Source organism: Pistacia vera, unplaced genomic scaffold (assembly GCF_008641045.1).
Source record: "Pistacia vera cultivar Batoury unplaced genomic scaffold, PisVer_v2 Contig333, whole genome shotgun sequence".
NCBI lineage: Eukaryota > Viridiplantae > Streptophyta > Magnoliopsida > Sapindales > Anacardiaceae > Pistacia > Pistacia vera.
The window spans coordinates 779,507-785,301 of NW_022196150.1; positions in this window are offsets into that span (position 1 = coordinate 779,507).

Genomic DNA, 5,795 nt, shown 5'->3' on the forward strand with positions numbered 1-5,795 from the left:
GGGTTTAAAGCAACCAACAATGAGGTTGAGTATGAAGCCCTGCTCGCCGGGTTGCGACTTGCCAAAGAAATGAGCGCAACCGCGATTAATGTCTACAGCGACTCCATGCTGGTCGTCAACCAAATTTTAGGGGAATATCAAGCAAAGGAAGAAAACATGGTCCGCTATCTGAAAGAAGCTAAGGCCGCCCTTGGGTCGTTCAAACACTTTGAAATCACTTAGATTCCCAGAGATAGAAATTCTATAGCGGGTGCCCTAGCAAAGATAGCCTCATCGTTGGATTTAGAGCTCCAGATAACATTCCTGTTCAGTTCGTTGATACTCCAACTATCAGCTCAACCGAACAGGCCGTAAATGTGACTCAACCGGACTCCTGGATGACTCCCATTTTCCAGTACCTCAAGGATGGGACCTTGCCAAACGACAAGGTCAAGACAAGGGTCCTGCGAGCAAGATCTGCTCGTTACACACTCATCGAGGACTAGTTGTACAGGAGAGGATTCAGTGCCCCTCTCCTCCGATATGTAACCAGTGAAGAAGCAGACTACATCGTGAGGGAAATTCATGAAGGGATCTGCGGTAATCACACAGCTGCTCGATCTCTTGCGAACAAGGTTGTTCGTCAAGGGTATTATTGGCCCCGGATCCAAGAAGATACGCACAATTTTGTCAAGAAATGTGACAAGTATCAACGGTTCGCGAACATTCCGCGAGCCCCCTCTCACGAGCTGATAACGATGTCTAGCCCCTGGCCATTTTCCATGTGGGGGATCGACCTTATCGGTCCTATGCCAATCGGAAAAGGAGGAGTCAAGTATGTTGTGGTTGTGGTTGCGGTAGATTATTTCACAAAATGGGTGGAAGCTGAACCACTAGCCGCGATCACGACCAGAAAGCTGAAAGACTTCGTTTTCAAGAACATAGTATGCTGCTACGGAATTCCTCACACCCTCATTTCGGATAATGGAAAGCAATTCGACAACGAGGAGTTCAAGCACTTCTGCGACGAACTGGGCATTCATAAAAAATTTGCCTCAATCCAGACCGCAAGCAAATGGCCAAGTTGAAGCTGTCAACAAGACCATCAAGCACACTCTGAAGGCCAAACTTAGGGCAGCCAAGGGAAATTGGGCCGACGATCTCCCCGAAGTCTTGTGGGCATACAGGACAACTCCAAGAACCTCCACCTCAGAGACGCCCTTTTCGCTAGCCTATGGCTATGAAGCAATGATTCATGTGGAGGTGGGAACTGGTTCTCTTCGGAGAGACTTGTACGATGAGGTTGAAAACGAAGCACTTATGAGGGCAAGTCTGGATCTTGTTGAAGAGCACCGCAGCAAGGCTTCGCTAAGGATAGCAACCTACTAGCAACGTGCGAAGAGGTTCTTCGATTCAAAGGTCAAGCGAAGAGACTTCCAGGTCAGAGACCTTGTGCTAAAAGAAGTTCTCCTTGGAACCAGGGAGCCAAGTGCGGGGGCATTAGGACCTAACTGGGAAGGTCCGTACCGGGTCGACAAGGTGATCAGACTGAGGACTTACTATCTCAAAAGGTTGAACGGTTCCAAAGTACCCCGAGCTTGGAATGCCAAGCACCTCCGGCCATACTATCAGTAATCCCAAACTCAGCTCTCATTATAAATTAGTTTTTGATTTTGTTAGTTCCCTTTTTGTTGTAAAGTATTATTCTGTTCGCTGGAAACAGTTTGCATTTATTCTTTTCACTTGTAACAATTCGCATGTAATATTGCCTATGTAAAACAAACTGAATTGTAAACTGTACAAATATATGATTAATCGAACAGAAATTGAAATCAAAATGTATTTCATGTACAAAAGTTAAGACCCTATTAATTCCTATGGAGTCGGTCTCATCGCATTATGTCTGGTCGGTGGGGGGATCCTTCGAAGCAAGACCCGAACCCTCTACCTGGTCAGATCCTCGGGCAGCCGCTGCTACTTGATCATCTTCCTTCGCCAAGATCCGCAAGGTCTCTTGCCACCCTTCTGGGAGGTCAGAAATATCCAAATCTGGATTCTTTGGTTGCAGGGTATAAATGGACCCGATCGCCCAGTCGGCGGCCTTATCCTTGATCTCCTCTGACTGGATCCGCATTTCTTCAGTTAAGGACAATTTTTCCCCGACTCTCCTAGAGTTCGGCCTCAAGAGTTAGCCTTTCTTTTTCGGAGGCCTCCCTTTCTTGTTTTGCTCGCTGAGCCCGTATGAAGGTCGTCTGGAGCTCCTGGCCCTTCTTTCCGACCTCCTTAGAGAGCCTAACGATTGTCCTCTGAAGCTCTTTTACTTCCTCTGCACGTCGTTTAAGCTCCGCCTTTTAGAAGTCAACTGTCTGCATAGCGGCCTCCTTTTGGTTCAAGTACCTGTTCGCCGCCTCAAATGCTTGCGTTCTTTCCGCTTCGATGGTCTCCAGGCTGTGTTTGAGCTTCGCGACCTCCTCTTTCAGATCATTTGCCCCCTTCGCGGCCCCCAGTCGAGCCTTCTCCATGGACATCCTCATAGAAAGCAAAGCCTGCGAGCAAGAAGTGAATTAGAATGAAAATGGCGGACAAACTTTAAGAACAGTTCGTTTACCTTGCTTAGATGCTGGATCGATGTGGTCATCAGGTCATCACCCATATCGACGAACTCATCATATGACTCCGATAGCTCACACTCAAGCAGAGAATAGACTATCAGCTGTAGGTGTTCGGGCAGGTTCCCCAACAAGTCTAGCACTGGTGTGCCATTCGCCTTGTCGGCAGCAATCGTCTTGTCTGCGGGTTCCTTGCCCGACCTCCTTCTTAAGTCCTACCGCGACCTTAAGGGTTCTTCCTCAGATTCGGTCTCTAACTCGTTGACCTGAATCTGCTTCCTCTTCTTCGACCGCTGGGCCGGAGCCTTCCACCTCGGGCGAGCAGGTGGTGGCTGAGCGACCTGTTCTGTCCTAGTCGTTTCTTGCTCAAGAAGGGACTGGGAAGGCACGGCTGTTCGCACCGATTGTGCCGTTATGGGGTGAGCAGCTTCGGCCGCCCTTTCTTTCCTCGATCGAGGGAAGATGAACAGTGCTCGTCGGGGTTGCTCGGACTCTTTCGGAGGCATGGTCGCTCATGCGAGTACATTAGTAACTAAACAAAAATTATTCTACGACCAGGAGGGAATCAGTGTAACTTACCTTCTGGGGACTCCAAAGACGCGTTGTTACTAAAAAAACGGTACTTCTGCAAGTTCGCGGTCGTCACGAGCCTCCTCGGGAAGGACTCCAAAAGACACGAGCCTGTCCGGGTCGGTGAACAGGTCTTGGCTGGTCGTCTTGTTAACTGCAAAAGAATGCAGGCGTTATAATAAAGGAAGCGAACAGCCAATGAACCTAGCGAAGAAGAACCTACTTGGTTTTTGAAAGCGGCAGTAGCTGTCGTAGCAAAAAGAGAAGAACTTCGTCTCATAAGCCCCCACGTTGCTGGGATAGCTATGTATCCCTTCGGCGATGGTAGGTCACCGGGACAAGTAATAGGAGTCCTTGTCCTTACTCTTTTTTAGAAAATAGGCGACGCCAAGCTCCACTGCCGTTAGCTCACCCAAGCCACTCTCGCGGCACGTGATGTACATAGCAACGGCGATGACATACGCGTTTGGCGTTAACTGTATTGGTGCGATCCCGAAGTGATCCAGGACCGACCTAATGAAAGGGTGGAAAGGAATCATCCCTCCACCCTTGAAGATCTCTTCAAAGATCGCAGCTAGGCCATCGGAAGGATGCCGCGACGACCGGGTGGCGTCGAGGAACACCTTTGCGCGGACGTCGAACTGTCTTTTTATCCTCTCAAACTCTTCTCAGGTGAGAACCGAGAAGACATCAAGGGATGCGTCCACGGGAACGTCCTGCAAAGATGAACCAGCTCATTCCTCGGGTCTGGATGTTGAAGGTTCCATTCCACAGTCTACAGCACTGACACACAGAAGGTCATTTTAGCCATCGCACGTTGCCCGCACGGCGGCATGGAACAAATTCCCTAAACCCTAACAGTAACTCGAGCCGCCATCCACGACTCGAACCCGATGCCAGCGTCGTGTGTCTGATGAAACACCAGGAGACCCAATGCCATTGCACCCCCAAAATAAAGAAAGAAAAAGACCTTACCTTCTGGGGCGTGTGACCGAGGACGGTTCTTGTTTCAGATATCGGAAAGATGCCAATTGGAAGAGAAGAACTTTCGGTTTGCAAAGATTTTTCGCTTGAGGCAAAAGGGATTCTGGTGGCATCATCTGAAAAATTTGGGCTTTTATATGGACTACGAACCAGCATTTACCGCCTCTCAGAATCAAAACGACGTTTTTCTCTCTCTCCGCATTAAATGCGCCCCATGCCACATTTATTGCTGTGAAGAGGGTTTGTCGTTTCGAGTGTGTCGTGCAATTAATGCTCTATCAAAACAACGTCGAGTCAACACATAACGCATTTAATGCGCCTGCCAGACGCTTTAACACTTGCAGAGCGTCTGACCGCGCAGAAACAGGCTCATTGAATCTCCAACCCTAAGGCACGGTAAGAAACGCCCGATGAATCCAGGTCGCTAGGATGATGATTGTCAGGTCGTTTGGGCAAAGTATGTGTGAGGTCGTGTTCGTAAAAGACCCTATCCCGAGCTTCTTCCATTCAGGTTGAAATTATCAGAACCTCCAATCGCGGCATGACTTAGTTTCCAAGGTTCGATTCTCAAACCTTAAAAACTAGGGGACTTCTGTTATGCCTGGGAAATCAAGGGCTGACGTGGGAAATCACGTGATGAAGTGTGACCTGCTCCCGTCAGAACGGTAAGTGCACATCAGACCTGCAAGACGCTGTGGAGCTCCCACGTGTCCACTCCTTTCTCCAAATCGCGTGAAATCAGCTTGGAAGGAGGGTAATGTGACATAAAGTCGGATTTAGTCCTGACATTCACACCAACCCATGGATTTAATGATGATTACTTGCATTCATCTCGCTATAAGAAGAGGAAGACCCCTTCATTAAGGGGATTCGGCTATTTTTGCACTGGGAACTAACTCTCTCTCTCTCTCTTGCAAACTTTGTATTTATTTTTTCCTAATCATTTGTAAGTCAGTCCGCTGTTGCGACTTGACTCACAATACTAATACAAATCAGTAGACGTAGGACTTGCTACCTTAGCATCTGAACCACTTTAAAAAGCTCTCATTGCATTTATTCTACATTCTATCCATAATCACGTGTGTCTCTTGACCAATCAACGTTACGCTCGTGTCGATTAGTTGGTGTTAAAATCACGCATCAACAAACATATTCCATTTTCTCCCTCTTCCGATCGAAATTCTATGAAGGGGAACCCATCAAACATGAGGATGAGGAGAGGTTAAATGAAATAGGCTATGATGATGTCGGCGGTGTTAGGAAGCAAATGGCTCAAATTCGTGAGCCTGCAGAACTTCCTCTCAGACACCCTCAGCTCTTCAAATCAATTGGTGTGAAACCCCCAAAGGGAATCTTGCTTTACGGGCCACCTGGGTCTGGAAAAACCTTGATTGCAAGAGCTATTGCTAATGAGACAGGTGTTTTCTTCTTTTTGATTAATGGACCTGAAATAATGTCAAAGTTGGCTGGTGAGAGTGAAAGCAACTTGAGGAAGGCATTTGAAGAAGGAGAAAAGAATGCCCCATCAATCATATTTATTGATGAATTAGATTCCATAGCTCCAAAGAGGGAAAAGACACATGGTGAAGTGGAGAGGCGTATAGTGTCCCAGCTTCTAACTCTAATGGATAGCCTTAAGTCCTGGGCTCATGT